The sequence below is a fragment of the Mandrillus leucophaeus genome, unplaced genomic scaffold, assembly GCF_000951045.1.
Source record: "Mandrillus leucophaeus isolate KB7577 unplaced genomic scaffold, Mleu.le_1.0 Scaffold745, whole genome shotgun sequence".
NCBI lineage: Eukaryota > Metazoa > Chordata > Mammalia > Primates > Cercopithecidae > Mandrillus > Mandrillus leucophaeus.
This window is the reverse complement of record NW_012108086.1, coordinates 936534-947180: the sequence shown is the minus strand read 5'-3', so window position 1 is coordinate 947180 and position 10647 is coordinate 936534. Positions and strand designations below refer to the sequence as shown.

Here is a 10647-nt window from a genome sequence, read left to right as displayed (position 1 = left end):
TGGACTGGCTTAACAAAGCTTGATTTGAAAACGAAATGTGAGTGGAGTTCACAGGCTCAGGCTCAGCCAACACTGAGATCGCCAAAGTGACGGGCGGTCTGGAACCCAAGTACAGATGGACGAGTGCGGCTTGAGGCCTACGGAGAAATGAACCCCGACAATACGAGGCACCGAGATGACCGTGGACTCCATTCATCCTTCTCCCCTAACCCTGGGGAAAATGCTAAAATCCAGACAGGGTACAAGTGGGAGCACATTGACCGGGGCTGTGACGTGCATTTCCACGTGGCCGGGCCTTCCATCCGGGGTGCGCCGGTGCTGGGTTGCCGGGTTACAGGCCTGGCTGGCCGGCTACCAGGTGAATTTTGAGACTGCAGAGTCCTTCCTGAGTGACCCAGAGCAACGTTGCGGTTGGCTCCAAGACTGATGAATTCCAGCTTCACACTAATGTGAACGAGGGGACAGAGTTTGGTGGCTCCATTTCCCAGAAGGTGAACAAGAAGTTGGAGACCGCTGTCCCTCTCGTCTGGACAGCAGAGAACAGTAACACGTGCTTCAGAGTAACAGGCAAGTATCAGATTGACCCTCATGCCTGCTTCTGGACTAAAGTGAACAACTCCAGCCTGATAGGTTTAGGATACACTCAGACCCTAAAGCCAGGTATCAAACTGACACTGTCAGCTCTCCTGGATGGCAAGAACGTCAATGCTGGTGGCCACGAGCTTGGTCTAGGACTGAAATTTCAAGCATAAACGGATACTGTACAAGTGTTTAATTTAAAACTATTTTGCAGCATAGCTACCTTCAGAATTTAGTGTATCTTTTAATGTTGTATGTCTGGGATGCAAGTATTGCTACACATATTAGACCGCCAGGTTAAAGATGATTCAGCTTTAAGATGTTACCCTTTCAGAGGGACAGAAGAAACGCCATTTCCAAAAAAGGTACTTTCAGTGGTAGACTTGGGGGGAACTCGATAGCCCCTTTGAGATGCCAGGTTTCTTTCTTATCTAGAAATGCCTTCAAGTGGTAGGTGATAATATGTAGGCACTTTGTAAATTCATAGTGAGTAAATGAATTAGATTATGATTTCCTGAGAATTGAACCTTGGTTTCCTAACCCTAATTGAAGAGAGACTCGCTGCTTGACAGTGTGTACAAACTCACCTGAATGAGACTTTTTAGACAGATCTTCATGACCTGTTCCCACCCCAGTTCATCGTGGTCACCTCTTTTACACCAAATGGTCTGCAGGGTGTGGTCACTGTTTCTTTTTTGCCATTTTGGGGTGGAGAAGGTGGATGTGATGAAGCCAGTAATTCAGGACTTATTCCTTCCTGTGTTGTGTTTTTTTTGCCCTTGCACCAGAGTAAGAAATAGCTTCTAGGAGCTCCAGCTATAAGCTTGGAAGAGTCTGTGTGATTGTAATCACCTGGTGACAACAGTCAGAAGCTAAATTGGACTTCTTTTGTATTCTCATCAATTTGTTTTTTAACAGTTTAATGGGTACATTCTAGAGTCTTCCATTTTGTGTGGAATTAGATCCCTTCAAATGCTGTAATTAACATCAGTTACAGAAACTTAAATAAAGTATTGAAACCTCAAAAAAAAAAAAATTGCTGGGCAATAAGTTACAAGGAAAAAACCCTGGCTCTTTTTAAAATGAGATAAACTCATCAGCCTCTTACCCTTTTGCCTTTTATCATTCTTTTCTTTCTTTTTTAAATCAGCTTTCTTCGTTGAATGTCATTCTTATTATTCCATACATAAGATGCTGTGCAAACCTTGCCATCCATGTAGCCAGTTACATTGGGAAGGCCGAGAAACTTGCCAAAACATTGGAGGTATATATTCATAATTTGTATACAGCATTAACTTTCAAAAATCTTTTACTAGCAGTTGAATAAAATTCCTAACTGATAACAGCACAGTTTTAAAAAAAAATGTGAGTGAAGGGATTAGAGGATATGAATTCAAAGTCACTTCTAGCTTTTAAATTTTATGATTTTATTTGATTAAGCATCTCAAAGTTCAGAGAAGAACGAATCAACTTCACAAGCATTTACTGTTTGGTCCAACACTGTAAAATTTGATTAAGTAAAGCCCAGACTTGTTGGAATTCATCACACAATGCCATTCACCCTCAGACCTTGTAACTCAAATATGTGAGAGTAGATTGATCTGATAAAAATCAATGTGGTCTAAATAATGAAATTTAATTTCCATTTAAAATTGTGTGCTTGTTTATATATAGTTACACTTACCATGCTTCTACTTATGTCGTTATTCTAAGACTATTCTGCAAATAAGACGTTTGTGTAGTTCCAAGTTCATATTATTAGTTTGCAAAAGGTTGATTTTTGTTTCCTCCATTGTACACAGAAGGAAACTGAGGCTTTGAAGACATTAAGGGACTTCCGGGATCACAGTAATGTGATCCAGCTTTCTTCTCCCTATACCACATTGTTTTATTTTCATTGTTTTTATTATTCAGAATATTCATAAACTTAAACAATACTAATTTTGCTAATGAGATAAATACAAAACAAAAATAAGTTTATTTTTCACAAGACAAACCCTACCCACATTCCCTACAGCAGTTATATGGGATAACCTTGCTCTATGATGAACTGAATGAAACAATTTTGGGAAATAATTTTCTCTCTCTGCTCTCCCACCCTCAATGGCTTGATATATAATGCCTTGTGTACAATCTTGTCAAAATACAAGAAATAGATGATATATTTTCTAACACTTCCCTGTCAACCCTATGATATTAGAATTCTATGATTCGCAGTCTATTCTCTGGTATATTTGTAAAATGACATGCAAGACACAGAAACTGTTAAGTCTTGGAGTCACAGAACATCTCCCTGAACAACCTGATAGCAGAATCTCATGCATAAATTTTAATCCTGTTGAATCAATGTTATAATTATTAGGCTTAGTAACTAATGACATAGTCACTAGTGTTGGTTTTGACTTAAGATAAAACACCTTAAAACAAAAACACATCAATAACACGTAAAAGAGAACTCTGCTTAAAGAAGAAGGCCAAATGCTAGATGCAATTCTTTAAAAAGTCAGTAACTAAAATATGGAGTCAAGTCAGCATGTAGAATAAGTAAGATGGGTAGCAATGGAATCTAAGTTGGGGTTTTCAATTTGCAGGTGGTATATGGATAATCATTTTCAGTGCTTGTGGAATGTTTGTAGTGGGCCCCTCCCTCCAGAAACATGGCTAGATTGCCTTCTGACTTCTTTGTGGTTGTATGTGGTATGTGACTCGTAACCTATGAGTTATAACAGAATATGGCATGCATTACTATGGGCTGAGGGATTTATGTTGATACAAAAGCTTCCAGAACTCTCCTTTCCCTCAGCCACTATCACCAGGGTGTCAACATTCCTTCACCCTGGATACTGAAGGAAAGTCAACACTTACGCCAGAGCAAGGCCCCAGCCAAACTGAAATAGGCATGTAGCCCAAGGACTGATAGACCTTAGACCTTTTTAAAAAAAAGTTTGCTTTTAAAAACAGTGATCCTTCCTGGGCACGGTGGCTCACACTGTAATCCCAGCACTTTGGGAGGCCGAGGCAGGCAGATCACCTGAGGTCAGGAGTTTGAGACCAGCATGACCAATGTGGAGAAACCCCATCTCTACAAAAAATCCAAAATCAGCCGGGCGTGGTGGTGCACACCTGTAATCCCAGCTACTCGGGAGGCTGAGGCAGGAGAATTGCTTGAACCCAGGAGGCGGAGGTTGTGGAGAGCCAACATTGCAACATTGCACTCCAGCCTGGGCGACAAGAGCGAGACTCCGTCTCAAAAACAAACAAAAAAACACAAAACAAAATAAAACAAAAAAAACACTGATCTAGAGACTGGGAATGGTTGGGGAAGGTAGGGATAGGAAGAGATTTGTGAAAAAATACAGAATTACAGCTAGATATGAGGAATAAGTTCTAGTATTCTATACCACCACGGGATGACTATAGTCAACAATAATACACTATATAATTTCAGATAGTTAGAAGGACCATACGGAATACTCCCAACACAAAGAAATGATTCATGTTTGAAATGATAGCTATGCTAATTACCCTGATTACTGCATATTATATGTATCAAAACATTATTATATACCTCACGAATATGTACAATTGTTATGTATCAATTAAAAAATTAAATGGAAAAACCACTGAAATTTGGGGACTGTTTGTTAACACAGCATCCCTTACCCATCTGAGTGATAAAATAAAAATTGGTACTTGAAATAACAAATGGACACTTCGGCTTTATCTTGTCCCTTTCATCTTTATCTGATGGAAAGTGGAATAGGCTACAAGAATCATTTTCTTTTATGGATGCAGCTGCTAGGTTCCAATTAGAAATTTTAAGAAATGAAGATAAGCTTTGTATTGTCAGCTATGAAATTAAGCATGAGTCTAAAAGTCAATAGAAAAGGTAAATAAAGGTCATAGCTTTGTTAGATTTGGTGATAATTAAGATTTCTGAATTTTTAAAATGTGTGTGTTGCATAATTTCCAGGAGTAGCTGCCATCTTGAATTCTGACATGTATGTCTCTGTTCACTCTCATGGTAGAGGAGGACTGTTTTCTCTTCGCTCAAGTTAGACATTTTCACTCACCAATAGTGCAAACTATGTGTACCCTTCACTTAAGACAGTTAAAGTTTAAGAAAATATGTAGTCATTAAACTCTTCAATTTGCCAGAGGGATCTTTATGGCCTAAGAATGAAAACGATAAATTATCTGACTTGTCTAGTCACACTCACTCAAAAATCTTTAAAAATATATAGGTTTCTATTTTCTACATTAGATATTACTACTTCCATATTGGTTTATGTGTGAATTGAAAGGTAAGACAAAAAATAAACATTAAAACACCCTCATTCACCTTCTCTTATGTCCTTGCTTAGAGACAGCCATGGGAGATTTTCTGTTTCTTTAAAGGCACTTGTAAAACTGGCTTCATAAAATGCTGCCAAATAATACAGGTAAAACTCATCACTTGCCAACAATACATGAATGGTATGATACAAGATGGAGATCAAAACATACTTAAAACCACTGACTGGTCATTTTGAAAGTTATCTAGATATGTAATCACAAAAATACTCAGTAAACAAAACTTCTACCTGTTTTTATTTATGAAGTATCAGGTGTTAGATACAAAAATAAGCTGAAAAACATCTGGAATTCAACGGGCTGTCACATATATATGCTCCAGAAGGATAAAAACTTAACAAGTTTTAAAATTTTCTGAATCATTGTGTTTTTCTTTTTTGAGACGTAGTCCTGCTCTGTCGCCCAGGCTGGAGTGCAGTGGGGTGATCTCAGCTCACTGCAACCTCTGCCTCCCAGGTTCAAGCAATTCTCCTCCCTCAGCCTCCCCAGTAGCTGGGATTACAGGCACGCAACACCACACCCAGCTATCTTTATGTTTTTAGTAGAGACGGGATTTCACCATGTTAGTCTGTCTGGTCTTCAACTCCTGACCTCAAGTGATCTGACCACCTCGGCCTCTCAAAGTGTTGGAATTACAGGCGTGACCCACTGCACCCAGCCCTGAGTCATTTGTTTTGAGTGATGTATTAAAAGATGAAAGAATGAGATAGGTGTGTACTAGAAACAAATGATTATGAGAAAGAGATTAGTGATCCACATTAAAGCATATCCTACTAACATACAACAAGAATCCTGAGAAGTTAAGATTCAGTACTTTTCAAGTGAACCCAGTTAAATCCCCATTTCCTGTAAATCACGACTGCTGTATGGGAACTTTGATTTCACACTGAATCCTTTTTGTTCTTAATCACTGACCCAGTGGTTTCAAAACATTTTCAGCAATTATATTCTCACCAAAGATCATGATGATATGATGGTCTTGGCATTAGATCTTAGATGAGTTAAGAGCAAAACAGTGGAAGCCAATTAAATAGCCACATATATTTTCTAATTGACTAAATCTTTTAAAATCTAGTTTTGCAAAAATACAGTTTATCTGTGGAATCTGACAAATCATATATAAGACATATCTGATTGGAGCTACCAAAAGCACCAGGATATTTCTAGTGCACATACAATAGCACAGTATTGTTGGAAATACCTGATGTATGTAGTTTTGTGGCCTTTAGCAAAAACCAGAAACAAAGCTATAAAGAATGACAAGCACAAATTATAACCCAGTCAACTAATGAGAAAAAGAAAACATTAGAAATGAATACCTATATTGGGGTAAATCTCTTATTACCAAAATTGACTTTTCCATGCATCTTAGATTTTGTTTTGATTACATAAATTAAATGAGTCAGAAAATAAATTTAAATCTGCCCACAAAAATTCATAATAAAATGTATAGTGGATTACTTCTGCTATGACATTTCAATTCACTCATCAGAAGACATCTGATTACTCATGAGTGCTTATATTACATTAGCCTCTTCACTCATGACAAAAAGGCTGTATTAGACCTAATCCATTATGGAGTTTCTGTTCTTTTATTTTATTTTTTTTTTCACTTAAAGTTTATCATTACTATCCACACTGAATTCTATATTAAATAGTAATTCTGTATTTAAATAGACATTATATTGGCAAATCTTGGTCTTATAGGGTTGTTCTAAATTATGTTTCATCTGTTAGGATATTGGATAACTTCTGAAAAACAGGGCTTGATTCTTAAGAGAAACAAGATAATGAAGCTTTGCACAATACCATTTAATTTTGAGACATCTCAACTGGGAAGAAATGCACAATTTTTCTGAAAGACACAATTGCTCTCTCTGGAAATTAATGTCTTTCTTTTTCTCTAGAACCAGATTTCAACTGAACTTCAAGACAAATAGACACAAGATAAATCTTTTCTTATATATCCTCAATTGCAGGAATTTTAGACTCCAAATAGAATTAGATCCATTGCCTTGCTTTCTTATCTGCTTTAGGGTTCTCAAGACACAGGAATTCATTTCTCCTGAAATGGGTCTTCAAAAACATCTTTCTCAATTTAATTTCTCATAGGTTCTCAATTGGCTGCAACATTCAATTTGAAGGTGTAGAGATTTACTTTTATCCAAAACTTTTTTTAGATACCATCAGAATACAAATAGGGACTAAATTGTATTAATGTTAGAGTTAGCTTTTTAAAGACAATTTCGCAATAAACAGGCTCTTAATTTGAGTTTATGTGTACATAAAATTTGATTTGTGATCCATTAAAGGAAATTTAAAATAAGAGGAAATTTTCCTCTTTTAGTCACTGAAACCCTAGGAGGAGATATAACTTTGAATGAAGAATATCTGCAAGGCCATGTCAGACAGTACATAGAAAACAAACTTGAAGCCTTTAAACCTTTTTAATGGAAGAAAGAGCTACTGTCTAACTACCGCTTGCTTTCCATTTTCAGTTACTATGAATTACATGCAGGAAGATTTTACATTAAAGAATGAAGGAAATCACTTTTGGCATTAATTTGTTTTAAGCCTTACTGTTGCTGTTTTACAAGTACCACTGCTTTAAAAATCAGTCATCTCCCTATGGACCGTTCAACAGTATCACAGACACAAATGTGGTTCTTGCTGATGTAAATGTCTGATTCCTCTTGGATTGTCCAGAGAAACATTTCAGCTAGGTCAGTGTCTCTGAAGAAAAGAAAGATGATATTTTGCCTTTTGCAGACAGGGCGGCTGCCATCACTCATCTGGGAAGAGAGCTGAAAACACGGGACCAGAGATGAATCTGAGAGCCAAGCTCTTAGGAGTAGTGTTGCCAGACAAGCACATTTAATACAAGTATATTTATGTACTAAACTTGGCAATCCTAATTATGAGACTTTCATTATCACTCAGTGGCTTCTTCCAGGAGACTCTGAATGAAGAAATCTCTCCATAAGCATGAAGGCACATTATAGATAATCAATGGATAGAAGCTCTTTTCAGTCCCTCCAGATGGAAACACCAGAATCTAGGTAGAACCAACTACAAAAGATTACTTCCCATTTTTTCTTCGAATTGGTATCACATGCTGCATTTCCCCTAAATCTGCTTTTGAGATGGATAATTAAGCACATAAACATATTTCTGTGAATTGTGTATTTACATATTTATGTATTGTGAGTATATAAATGTAAGACTTAATAACAACTGACATTAGAATATATATGAAAGTAAAGGAAAATAAATTATGTTTTCTTAGATTTTAAACCAGTGGTTCTCAGTCCTAGCTATAAATTGAAATTACCTGGGATTTAAACAAAACGAAATAAAACAAACAAAATAAATAGCCGAATCTCAGCCCCATAATATGGGTACCTATGCCCATCATTAGTAGAGTCAGAATTAGTAGAGTCGGAATTCGAATCCAATGTTCATTTAAACTCTTGATTTATGGTGGAGAAAATATTGGACTAAAAGTTTTGGATCAAGACTGAATCTTGGTCAGGTCTTAATCTTGACCTTGGATTAAATCCCAGATCAACCATTTTCTGTAAGTACATCTATATAGTCAGTTATTTAACTTCTCTGAGTACAAGTCAGAATCTGAGAGAAATACCATTCTCTAAGAATTAGTTAGAATCTGAGAGAAATACAGTATGTTCAAGTAACCTACAAATTCTGTGCATAAACATTTGCATTTTAGATTTTGGAAAGCTATGAAATTCCCCAGCCTCACTCGTTTCACTGAAGTTGATAAGTGGTGATGACTCTAGTATATGTCATAGCTCTATAAAGTTATGAAACCACAAGAATGCTCAGAAATGGTACTATTTAAATTTTTCAACATATATTTTAGTATTTATGTCTAGTATCCCGCATCCATCCCCCAGTTTTTCCTCCCAGGGCCTCTTCTATGAGTCTATTTGGATACATCCAGCGTCACTGACACAACATTCAGAGTCCTAGGCCACTCAGGAAGTCTACGTTCTTTCTCCCATGTGGACAAATGCCTAGGCTCCCCTGAACTCCTGACTATGCCCTTGGTTTATCTTTTATTACGCTTTTATTCATATATCACTAGAAAACTGAGGAAGATATTGTGAGTCAGAATGCCAAGAAGCCCAGGGAATCCAGATGAGATCTTCCTGCCTGCACAGAACAAGACTAAATATCTGGCTTAGACTTGTTATCTCTCACATGAAAAGAACGATTGCCACATTTTCCAAAAATCTTAAAATTAATATTTAAATTTAACTCTCCTTATATGCAGATTTAATTTGTAAACTTTGTATAAAAGCAAATTAGTTAAAAAAAAAAAAGGAAATATCTCCTTTCATCAAGATAAAAACTCATCTACCCAACTCATATATTGTCAATATTTTTAATATAATTCAGGTTGTTTCTAGAAGAAATTTCACATTTCCTAGATTTGACAAAAATATCCCCCACTCCTAGTTTTTTTTAATTTTTTTGAGACGAGTTTCACTCTGTTGCTCAGGCTGGAGTGCAGTGGTGCGATCTCAGCTCACTGCAACCACTGCTTTGTGGGTTCCAGCGATTCTCCTGTCTTAGCCTCCAGAGTATGAGTATCTGGTGTGATCTTAGCTCACTGCAACCACCACCTTGTGGGTTCAAGTGATTCTCCCGCCTTAGCCTCCCGAGTAGCTGGGATTACAGGTGCCCACCACCACGCTCAGCTAATTTTTCTATTTTCAGTACAGATGGTGTTTTGCTGTGTTGGCCAGGCTGGTATTGAACTCCTGACCTCAAGTGATCCACTAGTCTCAGCCTCCCAAAGTGCTGGGATTACAGGTGTGAGCTACCGCACCTTGCCCCCACCCCTGCTTTTTTGGAAAGCCTGATAAGTAGTATAAAGAATGGCAGGCCTTCGGGAAGAGGCCAGCAATGGGAGCCATGGGTAAGGTTGCCAGTAGACTGTTTAAAGACACATGTTTTTGGTGATATTTTGGATTGTTCAGTTCACTGCAGCCATGCACTTTGACTTTATCCACTTCACCCCTGCATGCTTTTGTGTTTGCAATCCCTTAGCCAAGACGGTAAACTCTACTTTAAAATAACTAGCTTAATTTCTAGAAAATGTTATCTAATGTATAATTTTCCAATACTATATAAAAGTAATATTAGTGTTAGTTTACATGGTTCCAACAAAATAAATAATTCTTTTTGGTCACAGACAACTCACCAGTTTGGCATCTCCTTATCTTTTTCATACCACCCGTCAACATAAATTAACGAGGCCAGGATGCATGCATGAGTCACTTGATTTCCTATCCAATGAAGTTTATAGATCACAAGTACTAGAAAGTACCCTGTTTTTCAGAGAGCTATGTTCTACATGTTAAAGGCTGCAATTGTTCTGTGAAATATTTTAAGGTGACAAGGTATCTATTTGGCATTGGGAAAGAGGTGGCAAGAATGCATTATTAAATTGTTTGAAGATAACTAGAATGAAAAATGAAATTGTATATTGTCAGATGCAAAGATAATGCCTTTTGCAAACAATGCTTTTGTTTCTAAAGGAAGCAAAACACTATTAGCATGACATTTAATTTTCAATTTAAGAATTCTAGAAAAAAATGTTGGGGTGATTAAAAACAAAAGTTCTAAGATTACACATTCCTCTGATTTACTAAGCTGTGAGATATAAATGAACTTTTTTATTGTAGA

General features: G+C 37.0%; 1 protein-coding gene and 1 pseudogene across 5 annotated transcripts in view; one reads left to right on the top strand and one right to left on the bottom strand.

Moving 5' to 3' along the window:
- Positions 1 to 752, top strand: LOC105529058 (annotated as a pseudogene).
- The window catches only part of ROBO2 (roundabout, axon guidance receptor, homolog 2 (Drosophila)), a 625987-nt gene that overhangs the window by 356816 nt on the left and 258524 nt on the right, over positions 1 to 10647 (bottom strand). The gene's annotated exons all lie outside the window — the stretch shown is intronic.